The sequence below is a fragment of the Thamnophis sirtalis genome, unplaced genomic scaffold (assembly GCF_051295495.1).
Source record: "Thamnophis sirtalis isolate CommonGarterSnake01/CBP01778 unplaced genomic scaffold, rThaSir2_p1.2 scaffold_4, whole genome shotgun sequence".
In the NCBI taxonomy this organism is placed as follows: domain Eukaryota; kingdom Metazoa; phylum Chordata; class Lepidosauria; order Squamata; family Natricidae; genus Thamnophis; species Thamnophis sirtalis.
This window is the reverse complement of record NW_028261384.1, coordinates 95550838-95571303: the sequence shown is the minus strand read 5'-3', so window position 1 is coordinate 95571303 and position 20466 is coordinate 95550838. Positions and strand designations below refer to the sequence as shown.

General features: G+C 39.8%; 1 protein-coding gene across 6 annotated transcripts in view; it reads right to left on the bottom strand.

The window, feature by feature from the left end:
* The window catches only part of RARA (retinoic acid receptor alpha), a 210237-nt gene that overhangs the window by 167609 nt on the left and 22162 nt on the right, over window positions 1–20466 (bottom strand). Inside the window, exons 1-2 of one of the 6 annotated variants that reach the window (XM_087713488.1) lie at window positions 11091–11321; window positions 6903–7090 (exon numbers count right to left, since the gene is read on the bottom strand). The exons of 1 other annotated variant lie outside the window; for it this stretch is intronic. The gene's annotated coding sequence lies outside the window, so the exon portion shown is untranslated. Of the gene's footprint in view, window positions 1–6902; window positions 7091–7421; window positions 7532–11090; window positions 11322–20466 lie in introns of those variants that run through there. 4 more of the 6 variants (XM_014073966.2, XM_087713487.1, XM_014073973.2 and 1 more) reach the window with 4 other exon arrangements.

Here is a 20466-nt window from a genome sequence, read left to right as displayed (position 1 = left end):
TCTGGGGTAGCTACAGGTTCACACTGCACTGGTGGGCTGTGCTTTTGTGCCATGCTGTTCGGGCTATTCAGGATGCTATGACCGTATTGTTGCTGTTTCTCAGGACGCTGTGGCTCTGGGCTGCATTGTTGGAGCTCCCATCAGAATACTGTGGCTTCACGCACATTGTTGGGATCATTCTCCAAATAATGCCCAATGCTTTCAGAAACCTTCGGGAGCTTGAGGAATAGCAAGTGCAGCCTTCTCACAATTATCTCACATAGCTTTAGAAGTTCTCAGAAGCCTTCCAAAGCATAATGAGAATGGCACGCACTGTTTGGAGAATGGCGCAAGTGGTCTCAGGAAGAAAGCTTGACATGGCCATCAGTTGCCTTGCATAGAGCCACATCAGACACTCCTCAGCAGCAGCAGGTAGGGGGTGGAGATGGCTGGGCCAGCAGGATAAACAAAACACAGGGCAGCAAGGCTGGCAGGGCTAGGAGTGGAGCACTAGTAGCAGAGTGAGTGAAGCGTATACAGCAGGACAAAAACAGTACAAAGTAGCAAAGCAGGCAGAAGTAGCAGAGCACAGAAAAGAAGAGCTGGGAGGATAAGGCAGCAGGGCTAGCGGAGGCTCCATGCTGTGGTGCTGAGGTGCCAGGCCATGGTGTGGAGCTTTAAGTAGTGTTGGGGCTCAAGTAAGGACACAAAAGAGGGGTGGCCGAGATAGCTGAAGACTCTCCTTTAGCCCCAGTGCTGCTGCTAAAAAGGCAGAGATTGGGGAAAAGGGGGAATAGGTGGGTTTGGGGAATTGAAGAGTAGCTTTCATTGACAGGGGCCTGCCAAGAACCCAAATTACGATCACTTGACCAAAAGAGCACTGCAACAGCCATAACTTTGGGGATTGTTCACAAGTATCATTTGCTCGGCGCAAACGGCCACTTGAGTTACAATTGAAAAGATTACCTGCAGCTTTTAAGGGATTATGCAACAATGAACATCTGAGATAAAATCAGGAAATGAATCAGTACAGACTTATTACCTTTTGCCTCATTATTGTGTATTTATTTTCCTGAAGAGAAAAGCGGGAAGAAAGCCATTCAGTGAATAGGCTCATATAAGTAGCAGGTTTTGGTTATTAATAAGACAAAGTTAAAATCATCCAAGACTTTCTCTTCTGTACAACCAGGACTACACAACCAATTTTGGTGTTTTCAAATGAGCAATATACTTTAAAGAAAACTACAGACAACAAAGAGAACAATTAGAGACTTGAGCAAAGTGGAAAACCTTGTAACATAAAATCCGGAGCATCTGATAGATTTTATTTATAACATGCTATAAGTCATAAACTATTGGTATTTCTAATAATATTCATATACTACTTAGATTTTATTAATGGTTGACAGTTTTTAAAATATGGTACATTAAATTATTTAAAATTAATCACTGAAACATTTAAATGTTAATCTTATTCTATGATGCTTATAACTTTATTCATTTGGGGTTTATGTCTTCCTCTTTTGTTTATGTTTTTCTTTCTTTTTTTCCATTTCTTAACAATCATTAAAAAAAAATAAAGTGGAATTGAGTCATAATAAAGGCCAACTAAAATACTAACGATTTACTATCAACCTATTTCTTGTAGCCATTTTCATACTATCTTGCTTCTTTTAACTGCAGCCATAGCCATTCTTTTCTACTAGAAAAGGCAACCAGTTTATTTAATATTTTGCAACCCAATCTGCTGATGGGGTTGCACAATCAACTGATTGCTCTCAATGTTGGCAGTTAATACAGTTCACAAATACGTCACATCTTTAAGTCTGCAGTGGAGTTCTATATCAAAGGGAAGACCGTGTGGCTCAGCAGAAGTACTGTATCCCAGGATAGTTGGGTGCTTAGTTTGAAGCCCAGCTAAAAGAGATGATAGGAAGACATGAAATTTAAATTAAAGAAGCAGAAAGCACCCAGAATTTCTGGATTTAATCTACACTGACAAATGAACAGTGGTGTTAAATGGCAAGACAGGGGATTTGGACTTTGAAATGGTTTAGAACAATCTGTTTTCTATTGCTACCACATAGCATCAGTTTCCTCTTCCAGAAAACAACCAGACACAAGGGGATCGCAAACAAGGGGATCCCAACGAAAGTGCAGCTTTTCTTTTTTGGCATCCTCCAAATGTTTTGGAGTGGTGCTTCTCAGAATCCTCAGCCAGCCGTGTCTTAAGACACTTGGAGAGTGTAATGCAATGTATGTGAGATTCAAGGATGTTGATCAACACCAGCCAGGAAATGGAGGGGAACTGGGCACATCCACTGATGAGATTGAGGACATCTATCCTTTTAATTTAATATTTATGTACATACAGACCATGTATATGTTCCATTTCATATTCTATAGCAGCCTTCCCTTATGTTATGCCCTCCGGCATTGATGAACTTCACCTTCTGTAATATTCAGATGGTATTGTACAGTGGTTGGATTTAAAAAAATTACTACTGGCTTGGTGGGCTTGGCATGGCTTGGTGTGCGTGGCAGGGAAAGGATACTGTAAAACCTCTGTTCCCACCCCACTACAGAGGAAGGAAACTGTAAAATCTCCATGCCCTCCCAATCAGCTGGGACTCGGGAGGCAGAAAATAGATGGGGGCAGGGCCAGTCAGATGTGGTATTTACCGGTTCTCCAAACTACTCAAAATTTCCACTACCTGTTCTCCAAAACTGGTCAGAACCTGCTGAATACCACCTCTGGTATTGTACCATAATTAGAAAGGCCCCTCAACAGGATCCAAATTAGATTATATAAGAAGGGGGAAAATTGGTTTCTTTAAAGGGGAATGACAGCTTAATGCCATCAAATCATCCAAGATAAAGTCTGAAGAATATCTCAAAACTAAGAAATATGTGTAGCACTGTTGGTTTTTGGAGATCTGGAGATGGAGAGAGCCACTCCTATTAAATATTCACTCTGTGGGAGTTAGGCAAATTACTTTTGTTTTTTTTTATTTAATTCATACAAACAACTGAAAAGTTTACACAAAATTCTTAACACCTGTCTTACAGACAAAACTTCCTACATATAAATTGTTTAGAATAGCTTTGAATAGACTCATTCTATTAGAATGCAGAAAGGGCAGTAAAATTGAAAATCATCTTCATGATGTGTCGCCATCCTTCCTACTTACCACAAATCAAAATGGAGGTTATTCAGTTTAAACACTGCTCTTACTCAATGAAGGAATTGTAAAATTTGCAGATGAGTTGTAATGGATCCATTTTCTTTTTAATGTTATACAAAATGCAGAAAAAAATAGAACTTTTAGACTTCTTTGTTCAGAGAGGCTCCAAAACTCAATCTGTTAAGATTACCATACATACAAGGACTGCCAGGTCTATATGGTGATGGACCTTTCATATAATTAAAACTGGTGGCTATTACTATAGGATCATTTCAATATGAACAATAAGGGCATTTTCTACTCTCACAGGGAGTCATTTCCGTGAGTAAAAGGCAGAAGTTCATACAACTGCAGCTGGCAAGCCAAATAATACTCAGAGACTTTCAGAAACAATAAAAGTTGTTGCTAGCCAATATCCACAAATGGTGGCTTCCAGGTCCTCAGTTTATGTGAACACAAATAATTTCCCTGAAGTGCAGGAAAAGTATTGTCAATCAGTATAGGAACAGAAAGATGATTATCTAGCAAAAATACTCCAAATTGTTGGGAAATAAATATGGTTATCCAATCCATCGGGAAGAAACTAATATCATAATCCAAATCTCTCAACCCTGAGATAAAAATGTTCTATAATCCACATCTGGAAAACATATCAAGGGAAGGATAACTACCATAATACCACCATACAGGAAGGATGCCTGTCTGAAACAGTCCATAAATCATTTGAATTTCCTCATAATTCCAGTTGTCTGGAACAAAGCCTCACATGGACACTTAGTGAGCCAAGGGTTCAAGCTAAGTCTTTTTCATGATACTACTTTTCCCTGAGTATCCTGCCTTCATATGGGACCCCTGTCACCACAGGATGAAGTAGAACCACCTAGAGCATTTTCTCCAATCTGACACTCTTCTGATGAGTTGATCGAAAACTCCAGTCATCCCCTTGAGGCACTAAACTTGACAAAGACTTATTGCCTCAACTCAGCCTCAGACACTTTGGAAAATAAGTCATCAAGAAATAGACACATTTTCTACTTATCTGAATCATTCTATATTGCCCTTCATTATACAATGCCCCAGGGTCAATGAGGTCAGAAAGAGGACTTTGATCAGTATACGATACTAGCAGAATAATATGAAAATGAGTACCTCTAGATTTTTCTATTCTACAACAACTATTTCTTCTTCAAACCAGACAATTGGAGGCACTCATACAAAGCAACTTTAAATATTGCTTAAAAGAGGAAATGTATGTGTTGCTAGCTGTTTCAGATGGGCACATGGGATAATTTTGTGCTCTACAAACAAGAGCAGTTTCATAGCAAAATAAATAAATAAATCCGACTGGTAGGACTATCTCTGGAGCAAAGCGCAACTGAGAAATCTATAAGACAGAAGGTCCATTTCTGTGCTCCATTGGAAAGATCCTCCCCCAAAAATATGGAACACTTTGCAAACCACAGAACTATACCTTCAAGGCATATGCATGTCTGCACTTGTACACAGAAGTGTTTTTAAGTGCAGCGCAATAGCAACATCTCTGTATTTCCGGATTCTGACACACACATTGGAAAGTGGCATGATGCACTAAATAGAAGAACAATAGCTCTGTGCATAATATGATGCCATGGTTCTGATAATAATCTAAAGAAAAAGAAAACACACCAACGGATCTGCCAATGTGAAAAAATATGGAGTTTGTTATGTGCTAGTCCACATGAACTGTCGTAAGACCTGCTATAGTACAATTAACATGAACATGGGAATCAATATTCAACTTTCATACAACTACAACATTCTTTAGGTATGCGGGCTTGGCCATCAAAACGTATCTAACACATTCTGCAGAATTTAATTGTAAAGATACAAATTATACCCTAAATTCCTTAGAAGGAAGGGATCATTTAAGGAAAAGCAAACTCCCATTAAATCTAACTAATATGATTTGATAAAAAAAGTAGTAGAAATATGTTACAATCCACAATCTTAAATAGATAATTTATTAAATTAACATATTAGTTTCCCCTCTGTGAATAATGTGCACTCTATAATTCCCCTCTGTGAATAACATACTCTTTGTGGATAACGTATTTTGCATATACTTCCATTATCCCTTTATATAATCACAAAAACAAGAATTCTTGAACAAATATTAGAGATACTGGGTAGCTGCTTCTCAGCTCCAATAGGACTGATATTCATTCACATGAACAAGAAGGTAAAATAAGTTCATCTTACTTTTAGGCTGTGAAAGAGGCGACTAACCTGGTGTCCTATAGACGTTTTGAACTAAACCTCTCTCTCATTGTTGATATTTAGTAGGAACTCTGAAATTTGAAGCAACTGAAAATCACCAGAATGCTTGCCCATGAAAAGAAACATATAATCCAGCTTTATCAAGAGCCAATCATTTTTGTACCTGTGATATGTGAGAATCACCCTTAGATAAGTAGTAGTAATAATGTAAAGGGCCAATATGGCATATAGGTAGTCCTCAACTTACAATTATTCGTTCAGAGACTGTTCCGAGCTATGATGGCACTTAATGGAGTTACAATCTGTCCCTGAATTACAGCTGTTTGAAGCAACAGCTGCATAGCATCTCTATGGTCATGTGATCAAAATTTGGACCCTTGGCAGCAGGACCACACTTATGACCACAGCACTTCAACTTCTCACCCCAATCTATCTGCCCTCCCTCCATCTATGCCCTTTTGGCCCTTTGTGCACTTTAGCTCCTGATGCTGTAGTGTTCTTCACTTTCTCCTTGTTCCCACTGCTGATCAATCATGCTCATTCTAGGCCTTTGTGAGGCAACTGTTGGCTGCATGAGGTTTTGTTCCCCAGATTGTGCAGGGCAGTATCTTCCTAACTTGGGGAAGATGGCATCATGTAATCAGTAGATATCTCACAAATGGCCGGAGGGGAGCAGCATGTCTCATCAGCAGTGGGTGATGGGGACAGAGTGCAGGATGGCAGGGGTCTCAAGAGTATGGGGCAGTGAAGGTGACTGGGCTATGATAGCTAGGACTTGCTGGGGTGTCTAATGCTTTGCACTGCACCCAGGGACCTCACGCATCCCCAGAGTCATGCATGCCATGACATGCCAAGCCAATAGGGCAAACAGCCTCAAAGCCATGTGGTTCTGGGCTGCTTGCTATCCCGCAATGCAGGGTGCGGGGGAGCCAAAAGGGCAGTGATGAGGGGTGAGATGGGCAGGTAGGGGGAGTTGAAGAGGATGCAATCCCTTAATTTACTCAGTTTCGGGGCTGGGAAGGGCTAAGCACTGAATGGCTTGGCTTCGGTAAGTTCTCAGCTAAGGACTAGCGGAAATTGGTTAACGATGACGATAGGATCCCTGTTACTAAATGATACAGCCATGTGACATCGCACTTTACGACTGCATCGCTTAGCAATTCCGATCATACACCAAGAACTATTACCTGTAGTAATTAAGCTGGGAGGCTAGAAGCAAATAAACCAGTAAAATAACCTTGGGCCTGTCACTTTCTTTTAGCCAAATACAGCAGCAGGATCTGCCACAAACCAGCTGAAGAGAAGCCCCCTTATTATATTATCTATGATTGTAAAGTGGAATGACTAATTAAGCACACATAAAAGCAGAGTAACAAATATATTTTCTGGGTTAATAACTTTTGTAAACTAACTTAAGATTTTTAAAATAATAAAATTAAACAGCATGTTATTTAGAAGTTGCATAGGCAGTCCTCAACTCACCATCATTCATTTAACTACTCTTTGAAATTACAAGGATGCTGAAAAAGTGACTTACAACCAGTCCTTGCAATTAGGACCTCTGCAACATCCCCATCATCACCTGGTCATGATTTGGGCATTTGGTATTTATGACAGTCTCGGCATCTTGAGGTCACATGATCTCCATTTGCGACCTTCCCAGAGGAATTCTGATAAGCAAAATCAATGGGCCAAGTTAGATTTGTTTTACAATTGCAGCAAAAACATTGTAAAATCAAGCATGGCTGTGTGATACTTCAACTGCCTCACAATTGCCTCACTTAGCAACAGAATTTCCAGTTCCACTTGTGATCATAAGTGGAGGATTTCTCCAATATAGAAATCCTCTCTGGTTTTGCTCTGAGTATCTCCTAACTCAGGCTGAAAGTTAAAAGTTTGGAGAATTGTGAATAAGCATAATTGTCCAGTAGAGACTTGGAAAACCATTGGGATATATGGTTCTGTAACTCCTTGAATGAAGGCAGACAAAAGTGCACTTACTTTATAACCTATCTCCTAGAACAATGTTTGTTAACCACAATAACTTCAAGAGGTTTGGACTTTAACTACGGTATCAAACTTCTGCAGCCAATTCTGGAACACACATTGGGGATCTAAGAATTTTGGAAAGATATACAATGAGAATATTCTGTATAGATCAAACAAAACAATAGGAATAACCATAAGATAAAATAGTGAGAAGCTTAAATGGCTTTTAAAAATGGGATTAAATAAATTTATGGAAGACACATGCTGAATTCACACAATTTACTGCATCAACATTTTTTCTAACCGCTGTAGTTGAACAAAGCATACAGAGCTGGTTCCTATATATGACATTAAGCCATAAATAATGGTTACAAGCCAAAAATGGTTTGGTTCACACATTATGCTAAACCAAAACCAAACATATGCTTTTCACAATGTTTCTATTCAGCCAATGATCCTATATATAGCTAATGCATTATGTGGTTCATTAGATTTTTGTTCATTTACTATAATATACCTGTTCACTATGGTATATAAACCATAGAGTTGGGATGGGAGGGGGTAAGTCTGACAATAAGCTAACAAAATGAAACATTTTTTTTGATTCGGACTATATGAAACCCAGCCCTAATTATAATATTTCAAGATGTTGTTTCAAATCTGGCTATGTTTTGAGATGGACAAAGCACTCTTATGGGCTTGAAATTAGAAGCAGGGTTCTACCGTTTTATTTCCCTTCTCCCATAATAATTGAAAGGGAAATATCCAGATGTAGATGTACCCTTTGTCCTTAATGACTTTTTACGGGAATAAGAAAGCCTGCCTCCACCAAGCTTTCCTTATGGGCTTCCTGTCCTCTTCAAGGAAATGTGACAAATCATTGTTGGTGGAGATCATCTTTGATCTGACTGCACAAAGGCATTTTTATAAGTTTATGATTTCTGCCATGTCCATGATACCGGTAGTTTGAATTGCCACATAAACAGTATTTAATCCAACTGATCCTGCAAGGCCACACCGAGGAGCAGACTTCTTTTACAATCCTAGGAGAAATTATGAAAAAGAACTTGTTTTAAAGGCGCTTACTTCCCAAATAGGATTTGAAGTATTGAATATTCACGATTGTCAGAGACATTGGTTGTTAGCCAGAAAGTTAACAATTACACCAGGTAATTTATTCTGAAGGGTCTCATGTAATATACATTATAAAATTAAGTTTAAAATGGTGAAACTTAATTGGTATTTTAAAAGGAAAGATACATAATTGATAAAACTGGGTTTTTAAAAAGAGAAGAAATGTGTGTAATCTAGAAATACGGTACGTATTCACTGTTTGCATATCACTTACATCTTAAACTGTTCTGGTACTTTCAAATTGCCAGAAAACCTGGAATGCTTTAAAACAAAACAAAAAATAGAACTACTTCTATAAATTAAGAACATCAAGATCTCTCGTCCAACTCTCTCCTTAGACACAAACCCTGTGTACAAGCAGAAAGATTCCGTTTCCCATCCTTACTTGCAATATGCCAAGAATACTAAGAAATTGAACTTGAAGCAGTTTGTGAACATACTACATACCGTAAACTGTAATAACATCACTGTTATTAATATTCTATAATAAGAAAGCCATGATCACAAATGTAAAAAACTCCCATCTTCATACCATTCAAGAATTCTTTTCAGCTAAGGACCTCAACTATCCAAACTGAACAAAGTTGTAAAGCTGGGAGAATTAAACACAGATCCAAACATAGATGCATACATACCCCAAGACCTGCTCTTTCCCTTCCTGCCTGATGTTTGAAGTCAAACCAGCTGTTAATTTCTCTAAATGGATGACTGCTTCCCTCTTTACAGATTTACCTTTTATGACTGACAGTGAAGGACTCGACCACAAGTTAGAGTTCTTTTTTTCTAATACAAGCTGAGACTGGTAACCATCCTTGCTTCCACACAGCTGCTGACCATCTTAAGTGGGATTTAGCTGCCAAACTATTTTTTCCCTAAGTGTTAAACCCATTTCACAGCTGCCATGCAAACCACCTGTGGGACTTGGTCAGGCATAATACCACATCTTAGTGTTAGACATGCAAAAAAAAAATTAGTATCCAAACTGCTGCTTAGTCCAAAACTCCACAGGACTAGATATCCAAATTCTGAAACCTGGGCATGAAAAATTATATGAGAGCCACGGCTCCAATTTCACACCCACAAGGCTGCTCAGACACTGCAAAAACATAGACCAAGTTGGAAACATCCTCTTGAAAGCTAAGCCATGGACTTGTTTTTCCACCCACGGGTCGACCAACCACTGGTAGTTTGGCAAGACAGACATCACTGGCTCTGTCTTTTATTTTGACTCCACGGCTTCCTACAAAGGCCAATAACTTTGTATCAGAGAAGTGGCACAACCAAAGGTATTTTCTACAGCATTTTGAATTTTAAATGTGAAGGAGAAGGAATCACATAAACAGAACCTTTGCACAGAAGTATAATGGGGAGGGGGAGGATCCAGAATTCCCTTGCCAATAATATGAAGTACAAAACTTCATTTAGAAGCAACAGAATTGCCAGCCACACCCACACGTGGCACTGGAAAACAGATCAGCAATTTCTTTCAAGATCTGAAAGGAAAGAAACTTTGGGAATTGCTCAAAGAAAAGAAACAGGGAGTCTCCTGCTCCTCCAAGTGCTTTCCTTCATTCTGTGAAGATAAGACTCTGAAAAATTTTGTCCAAACATTTGCAGTGCAGTCCTGTCTATGCCTACTCTGGATTCACTCCCACTAAGTTCAAATTTACCCTCAAATGGGCTGCCATTATAAAGTTGCCACTTAATGAGCAGAGAGATCAGGACAAGCCAGCAGTTCAAATCTTGGGATGTCTCCCTGCTGAGAGAATCCCACCATACTCATACACCAAAAATTTCCCCCCAAAACAGTGAAGAGACCAACAGGCCAAAGGAAGGACAGTGGTGCCTGATGACAAGAATATCAGATATTGCAGGGCAAAATCCCCATCTACAGTTGGCCCGATTAACCCTTGCAGCAGATGGCAGCAGGGGGTGATGGCAGCCCCATGACAGCTGAATAGGGCGACTGAAAGCAACAGTTAAGATTTATTAGGAAACTGCCCAAAAAGTAGGGAGTGGAAAACTGGAACAAATAAAATAATGCAACCTTCACTGTCCCACAAATTGGAACCTGTGATATTCCCTCTGAACAGCTATATTCACCAAAATAAGTCTGAAGAGTAATTATAACTTCAGGAAACTATCAGCAATTGCAAAATCCCCCAGAAAGATCTTTCAGAAATGTACAATCTCCTCTGATTTCAGTGTAGATGTAAAACACTATTAACGAAATTGGGGGGATGGGGACACTGAGGGGAAAGAAAAACAACCCCTTCAATCAGGTACTCTATGGGGCACAAACAAGAGAGCGGGGAAGGAGGAGGAAAGGAGATGGGGGGCTGCTATGTAATCCTAGACTTCGATCGGAATCTAGAAGGAACAAAACAAGACAAAAACGACAGCGACTTTTCCCCTCCAGCCGTTAAATTAGCGTGCAGGGAACGAAGAAAAATAAAGACAGGGTCTCCCTTTCTGCCGTTGCCTTCCTAACACAGATCCAGAACAAAGTCTGCAAAAGGAAGAGCCGCAGGTAACCAAAACTCTTACCTGGAAAGCAGGTCCCTCTCCCTCTTAGTTACTAGGGCATGTACAAAACTCTCGCCAACACACCCTCTTCCCCCAAAAGCCAGTTTTGTCTTCCCGAAGACAGAAGCACACGCTCTGGGGTCCCAGCTCTGCAAAGTCACACCGAACGGCTGCCTGACCCGAGCGGGACGGAGGGGAGGAAAGGAGGAGGGAACGCAACGTTGCGCTGCCCAGCGCGCGCGCCCCAGTGCTCAGCAGCCATTAAAGCCAGTCATGTGCTTCGCTGAAACTTTACACTGGAACCGAGTTGGGGAGGGGCAGGGGGGGAAGCGAGACAGAGAGAATGAGCGAGGAGACGGAGGTGGGCCAAGCCACGCCCATTTCCCTTTTCCCAGCCAATAGATGCTGCTGCGAGGGTCGTGGAGGAGGGGAGGGGGGTGGTCGGAACGAGGAAAAGAATGAGGAACGTTCTACCCTCGGTCGTTACAGAAGTAACCCTTTGAAGCCTCTCTGCCTTTAATGGAACTGGGCAAGGGAAACTTTCGGTCCTCCTTGTCGGGGGCAGCACTCACGCATTTCAATGACTCCGGCTTGTAAAGTCTCAACGGGCACTTAGTTGAGAGTCAACCCCACTTAGAATGCGACCCTGCATAGGGCAACCTGCAATTTCCACTGAAAGCACATTGAGATTTTCCTCACCCCCCGAACCACGTATTGCTGTTATACGAGAAACTATATTGAGGATTCGTCTGGTATTGCGTGCAGGTCGTCGCGGGCTAAGATAACCCTGTATAATTTGCTCGGGAGCATCACTTTCACTCTCTGCCCTTGTGCGCATCTTAAAAGGTGAGGATGCCGTTCCTGAGAAAATAGCAAGGCGTTTCTTCATAGGAGGATGCCAGCAGGGCCAAAAGTTGATGCTTGCAATAAGAAACAGTTGCAATTCTGAAATTCCCTATTGGTTCTCCATCACAGACTCCTTGTGTGGTTCTCAACAAGCCTTTGTCTCCTGCAACATGGGGAAGTATCACAGGCCTAGTTTACTGTTAGCATAAAGACTGTGATGGGTTATGGGGAGCATTATGAAAAGTGGGCTCCAATCCATAGCTGTTTAGAAATAAATCCTATTGTGTTCAGATCAATTCACTGTTTTTGAAATCCTTCATCTAGCACAAATTTGTTTTTCAGGCAATGACAACTTTTGACTTTTTCTGGTGTGCTGGGAGCCACGCTATCCCCTACACTCACAAAAAGGCTAAGAAAAATGTATTTGATTTAATTTATAGGTAATTAAAATTATACACTGTTAATACAACCACTCTCCCGTCCTGTTTTAAAATCTTTTCTCTGTTATGTGTACTTGATTTCTACCCTGCTTTTTATATGCGGGAGGGGGGTACACAGTGCTTCATCTATCTATATTGCCCCACCACAAAACTGCTGCAAGATAATTTGCAGACTTTAAGATGACAGTTTCTTGGTAAGCTTGGGTCTTTGGAAGCTGCACCAGGGTTTTGGGGAAGTTGCCCCCTCTAGTGAATACCATTGCAGCTTAGAAGTATCAAGACAGATGGAAAGAAACAGTGATGGACCAATCATATTTGCAAAGGAGAAGGGAGAAAGAGTAGCTCCTTTGGGAACTTGTCTTAATCCCATACATATACACTCACCATCTGACCCAAAACAGAGAATTGGAATTCAAGATTTAGTTCTTGATTTCATATTGTGAATTCAGTATGGTTTTCCTAATCATTCATTGTTAAATGGAAACCTTTATCCTTTTCTCCCAGCATAGTTTTATGATTGGTAATTCAATAAATAATTTTAAAATGCTTTGTTACCCCTGTGGTTCTCAAACAGTTTGACCTCAGAACTCCTTTATGTTCTTATAAATAATTGAGAAGCCCAAAGAGCTTATGTTTATGTGAGTTATGTCCATCAATGTTTACTGTATTAGAAATAAAACTAAGCAAATTTAAAATGTATTCTGGTATGTACTTGATCTTAGACTCTTTGAAAGGCTCTTGGGCCCAGACCACCCTTTGAGAACTACTATGTTATGCAATACATGAGGAAATAGTCATAGAGTTGCCGTGCCAAAGATTATGGCAGCCTTTGCCAATCTGATATATCTAGATATGTTGACTTCCAAAATTCTGATAATTGAAGGCTCTATATCTAGGAATTTCACTAATAGGAAAAATAAACTGATTAGGCTTGGAATATGGTTTTGATCTAATTCTTTATTTCAAGAGGAAGTATAATTCTGTACAATCTCTATTTAGAAATAAATCTCAATAAATTTGATGGAATTTATTTGAAGCTAAATGTGTAAAACAGTGAGGTTTGCTAAATTCCTTTATTACATCTTAGTTTAGATTAGACACGGGGAGGAATACATTTGTATAAATTAATAGATACATCAGAATGCTGCCTTAAAATGGGACACTCTTTGAAAATTATTCATTACCTAGAGGCTCCCAAAAATACAATCCAGTAATTTACCATCAGAACATAGAAGCAGACATAGCTAGAAGACATACATCTATCAATAAAATTTCCATTTTTATTAATTTCTGATTATAACTGATCTCAAAAAGTTAAGCAGGCTTGGAATAGGTGATTAATAGGACAACATCAAGAGTAAAAATTAAAGTTTTTTTTAACTTCAGTGTATTGAGAAGCACTTCAAAGCTCACAATCAGGTACATCACAGTATTAAGTCTGACTATAGTCAAGATGCCAACTAAAGAAACTTAACTTTCTAAAGAAAAATTAAGTAATAAAGCTTAGTAAAGTCAGGTAATTTTCCTGACACTAGAATGGAAGTGGCTTGTGTTGCTCTCACACAGAATTTTTGATTTTACTTCCCATTCGTTGGTGGTGTTCATTCTAAAACCTAACCATGCCGGATTCTGCTTCCCTGCCAAGCACAAGCAAAATTGGCTAGATCCAGCCCTGATGAGACTTTAGAAAACAAATCCCACTTCAAACCATGACATATACATTTAATAATAAACCAAAAGTTTAAAATGACCTGATTGCAAGCCTGAAATTCACTTATTATTTTGCCTGCTGCAATCCTTAAATTCCCCAAATTTTATCCATGGTATCTGCCTTGAAAAGAATAGTAAATCTTAATTTCCTCTAATCCACTTATACCGGGGCCAAGAATTGTTCAAATCTTTTTCTGCATCATTCAATCATGCCCAACTAAGAAATGAAATGGAATTGCTTTCTAACAGAAAATAATACCTGCTATATCTCTGTGTGAGTCACTTTTTCAGACTCATTGTTTCCAATGTGGAAACCTGCTTCCCAAATTAGTAACTCAGGAAGAAATGGATTGCAGCAATGAACCCTGGAGCAATAAGTTTTGGGTTAAAAGAATTAAATATGTCTATCTTCCAGCAGTTTTGGGGAGATTGTACTATGACTGTGATGACAAACCTATGGTGTGCGTGCCACAGGTGGCACATGGAGCCATATCTGCCGACACACAAGCCAACAGCTCCAGCATGCTTGCCCGTGCCAGCCAGCTGATTTTCAGCCTTTCAGAGGGCCGGGAGATGCCATTTTTGCTCTCCCCAGGCTTTAGGAAATCCTCCAGAGCCTGGGGAGGGCAAAAAATGGGCCCAAAGTTCGTTTCTGAACTTCTGGTTGCCCTATTGGGCCCATTTTTCACCCTCCCCAGGCTCCGGAAGCTTTTTTGGAGCCCAGGGAGGGTGAAAACGGAATCCCTCAGCCCCCCAGAGGAAATACCAAGCTCAGCCTTGAGGTAAGTAGTGCAGCAAGCATGTGGAGAAGCATGGGGAGAATTGTGCATGAATGTGCATGTGGGAGTGCACTTTACATTATGGACGTCAGTGCACACACACCCTCGTATTTTTGGCACCCAACAACAAAAAGGTTAGCCATCACAGTACTATGAGAGACATCATCTGGAATTCAACAAATAAGATTCCAAAAGTCAGTCTTTCCTAATCTACCAAAATTCAGATCTGAATAGTAGGTCCCCACAATCTGAAGTGAAAGTATTATTTCCCTCTTCCCCAGCCCCACAGACACACACATTTTGCATTGTTTATAAATAGAGGAAATACAATCAAAATACTTGCAATTGGAGATTGATTTAAGAGGTAGACCTGATTCTCCTTGCCTGAAATAGACAGGAACTATATGAAGTCTAATATCTTTCCATCTGGCCTCCCAAACACACACATGTACATCAAGGCAATGGCTGCATTTCACCTTGGCAAACTTGTTCTTCATTTGTATAAATAACCAAAAAGGTTCCAGGAACAGATCTGAGACTGAGGAGAAGTAAAAGGAGAAACTTCCCTTCTCCACTTAGTCCAATCTTGATATATCTCTTGATGCCCAACAAAAGTTTCTAGGCACCAAGATGTGCAATTTAATGAGGATCAGCAAAGTTTTTACAAGATTGCAGGGACTGTGTTGTGGGGAGGGAATTTTCATCAGGGGTTCCATCAGGGCAATGAAATGGATCTGACTGTTAAGGGGATTGAGTGCTAAGATCTTTATTTTCCTTACTTTTTATCTAATGCTGGATAGAAATTTAGCTCTACAGCAGTGATGGTGAAATTTTTTGGTACCAAGGGAGCACTTTGCGCATGCACTCGTCTGGGCTGCAACCAGGAAGAAGAGCTGCCCAGGGAGCAATGTATGCACCAGAAAATGTACTTCCAGTTTCTGGCACACACACGGGCACCAGCCAGCAAGTCTCCCGGTTACTGCCGTGCGTGTGCATGCACCAATCAGCGTGCATGCTCACCCTGGAAAACAGAAGACCAGCTCTTCCGGTTTCCAGCACTGCTGTATGCACAAAGACCAGCTGATTGGCACATGCAGGAATGGGTGATGCTGCACGTGCCAGGCGACATGACTTTGCATGCCACTTCAGGCACATGGGCCATAGGTTCGCCATCACAGCTCTAGAGTAATAGGTTTCAAACAATATAGTGAGAATCAATGTGGAATCAAATATTTTAGCCAGAAGACCACAAAACTCACACAAAATTGGTGTTGAGCGAATCAAGAGGAAGCAATAATCTCTTTTTTTACTGTACACCATACAGAATAATTTATTCATGAGATGATTAGCCACATAAATTTGGTGAGTAAATTAGTAAATAAGCAATTCCCTGTTTGGCTACATGTTCAGCAGCTACAAAAAAGATGCTTCCAACCTGATTGCTTAATTTTAGCATTTGACATTTAATGACAGGGTCAGACCTGGTTAATGATTTGAAAGAGAAACCATCAGAAATTCCCAGAATTATAAACCAGATTTGAAATTTTTACAAAAGTATTCTGGAAGAAGGAATTGCAAACAGTTTCTGCCCTGTTGTCAAAAGATTACTTGGGCAAGAAGCATGAAAGATCTTTTCCTTTTACCTAATGTAAATAACACACATTTTCCTTATAACATTTGGCTTTGTTTTGTTTTTGTCACAGAGCAATTTCAAGCATCCCGTGTGTTAATGTGGTATCATTCCTTCCTCTTATTTGGGATCCAACTCACAACCATGTCCTTATTTTCTCTCCTACTTCAGTTCCATGGAGAAATGAGTGGGATCAATACAATTATCATCCATGGTGTTGGTAGCAAACAGTATTTGCTTCTCTTGTTTAGCTAACTCAGAATCCAATTGCCTCCTGCATATTAGCCACTCAGCCTGCGGGACCAAGAAAACAATTGGCATTTATGGAAGGGCACTGAGTTTGTCACATGGATGGCACAACAGTCAGTCTTGGGTTCAGAGTCGCTGTGGGGAAGCAACTCATCTCAATCCAAGGAAACTTCAGACAGTTTTCATTAATAAAGGACTAGCTATAACCAATGTTGGGGGTTCTGGGCACTAACATGCTTGAACAATATTCAATTTTAAATCAGGACTTTGAGTTTTTATTCCTAACTTGCCTAGAATGTAGCCAGCAACTTCTTCAAAATCTAACCCTCTTTTTAAAATGCTATGTTTTTAATTTCCTTTTGAGAGCACTTTTCTAGCATGGGTGGGCTGCTACAGGTTCGCCCGGGTTCAGGAGAACCCGTAGCTAACTTTATGGCCGGTTCAGAGAACCTCCAAATCTCCCCACCTCCACCTCTCCCCTCACAAGAGTCTCCATGTGGCCTGTTTTGGATATGAAGTGCAGGGCCCTTTCGGAGGCTTAGGGAGGGGGCAAAATGGGCTTCCCAGGCCCGTTTCCGGCCTCCAGAGCCTGGGGGAAGCAGTTTTTGTCCTCCCAGAGGCTTAAGGAAATCCTCCAGAGCCTGGGGAAGGTGAAACCCCACCCCATCTCGGTGCAGGAGGCCAACTAGGCCACACCCACCATGGCTATGCCCACCCAGCAACCAGGCAGAGAACCCATTGCTGAAACCCACCCCTGTTTCCTGGTACAATTATCTAAACAATCAGATGGCTAGATAACATTTTGCAAGTCAGTTTTCTTAAATCAGAAGTCTTAAACTGACATATCCCCACTGATTTCAGAAAAGTATCTGTTTGAATATGTTGCTGAAAGAAAAACGCAATAGGATGAGAGTTATGATGCCTCTATGCAAATGTATTATGGCATAACAGGGAATCCCACAGTTGGTATTCCACAATAGAAAAATACTAACTGCTTCAACAACCATTTATATTATAACGCTCTTCACATTGTGATTTCTTCTCCACAGCAAAAAAATAGTAATATTAATTATCTAGTAAAGAAACATGAATAGGCAACTTCCACCTAGCTTCTTTAAAACTTCCTGAAATCATCATTTCAACTCCCCCTGAAATCCTTCTAAGGCTGATAGGCTACATAGACAATTCCTGAAAAACCCATTCCTCACAGAGTGTATTGTCTGCCAAATGATAATGAATTAAACCCAAGACATGTTTCTCATGTCCACTGCTGAATTGCCTGACTTTAATTTGAACCCTTTCAAATGGTGTAATTATTTTCCTGGAAGTTGACCAAAATCTCAGCCCACCAGACTGCCCAATTTTTCAGAGAGAGGGGGGGGGAATATTCTTCCTCTTGCAAATTAAAAAATCCTGCTTGCCCTTCACCCTATCCCAAGCTGGCTGTCAATCTTGATGGAGCCCAGCCTTCAAGACTGGTCCTAGCCAAGCTGGGAGAGAGCAGCAGATTTATCTTTCCTACAAAACAGAAAGCCTTTGGGACTCTTTGAAGCTAGCAAAGGGGCCTAGGCAGAGGGCAGCTGGCTGAAGAGCAGTTCTCTGGAGTGGATACTCCCCCACCAAGAGCTTATTCCGCCCCATCCAGATTGCAAAGAATCTTGCTTTTAAAAAGCCCATGTTATACATATTCAACTAATTGTCCCAAAACTTTGAACTGAAAACAATAAAAATTGAGTAATAATAATTTTAAAAGTTGGATTCTTCCCCCCCCCCCCGCCAAACTGGCTGGTGTAGAATAGCTTGTCTTCTTCATGCCCCCCAAGAGGGAAAAGAACCATCTGGAACTTAAGAGAAGGCACCCTGATTTCCTGGCTCATGGCCAGCTTCCTCACTGAAAGCAGAAATATAAGTCATACCATCCTTACCCTTAATCATACACTCTTATTTCAAGAAGATCAAAGTGCTGGTTTAGTTCCTGAGAAATCATAAATTCCATCAGCAGGAATTACCGTAGTTATCTCTTGATAGACTTATTTGATTTCTCACTCCCCATCAACATGATCAAGAGTTGCATAAAAATACATCCAGGTATTTATTTATTTATTTATTTATTTATGGCACTTGTGCAAATAAAAGTCACAGCAATTAGTATTCATCTGTTAACATCTAAAAGAAAAATCAAATACCTTCCCATTAAGTAAAACTTCCATGCCTGTCCACCTAAAATGTTTCTCAGTCAAGATGGTTATGAGGTCTGGGAATCTTAGTCAGGATACATCTGGAAGCCATATTGGATATATCTTCCTACCATTTCTATATGCAACTTGACAGTTAGAACGATTAATCAGTGGAACAGCTTGCCTCCAGAAGTTGTGAATGCTCCAACACTGGAAGTTTTTAAGAAAATGTTGGATAACCATTTGTCTGAAGTGTTGTAGGATTTCCTGCCTAAGTAGGGGGTTGGACTAGAAGACCTCCAAGGTCCCTTCCAACTCTGTTATTCTATTCTATTCTATTTATAAAACAATGAATGGGTAGCACTAAAACTTACCAGGATGGAAACATGATTATATATATATATAACACTTTTACTTGGTTACTGGTTTGCCCATTTGGGGAGGGGGGGCACTATCTGTGCTACTGCTGACAAGCCCATTATTAGCTTTTCCTAATTAAGCGCCCAGTATTCTGCAATCTATTTTCTAAATACTGGTTTATTTGGATATAAAAAGAAGAGCTGCTATATTATTCTAGAATTCAGATTCCTGTGGACTTCAGCCACATCCAAAGTTTGGGTTTGTCTTAACATAAGATCTTGAAACACCCAATTTTGTCTAATATGACTAAAGGAAGAATGTTTTAAATTAGCCAGAAATTCCTATAAATCCTTATCATTTTTACTTATTCATATTAACATGTTTTAATCCTAACTTGATTCTAGTAGTAGTTTTTAAAATGCCAAACTGATACACAATAGTTGTTTTATAGATTGTCTTGATGGTTTGATAGAATAATAGAATAACATATTGCCTTTTTCTCTTCAATTAAGTTAAGTATTTTTTAAAATAATGTAAATAAATAAAAAACAAAAAACTATAGAATCAAATTTAAAATAATATGTAAAGTTGCTAAACTTTTTTGAAAACTCAGAAAAAACACCCTTTTTTTCGCCTGGCTGAAAAAGTATATTGAACGAAACCCTAAGCCTTCTACATTTATTCCACTGGTTCTAAGAAATTAAGGAGAAAAAGGGAAGTCAGATTAGGGAAGTGAAGAAAGCAATTCCAAATAAATATAGCAGGTAAGCAGAAATAGATACATTCTGTTCTTTCTGCAATAAAGTCTTCTTTAAACCCATCCATCCATCCCAAGTGTTAACATAAGATGATTTGCCACCTGTGCATACTTTTGCCCTTTCTCAAACTTACCATAAATAATTCTGGGCAAATGCATCTCTGTGGTCTCAAAACTGACAGAAACAAAAGTAAGGAGCAAAATATATTGTAAAAGACATCCTAACTATATCCTATGCTAACTATAATGTATTGTGTGTTACAATTGAATGCCTGGACAGGAACTTAATTTCATCTCACTACATACCACTTTGATGGAGTTCACTGGAACTATGCAGTTGCTGGACTTAATCAGTAATAGCTATTTTCATGTTTATACAAAGAGAGGTAACACTATCTTCGTTTCTTTAAAAGTGGAAGATATGATAGCTCTAGAATGTAAACCCTCCC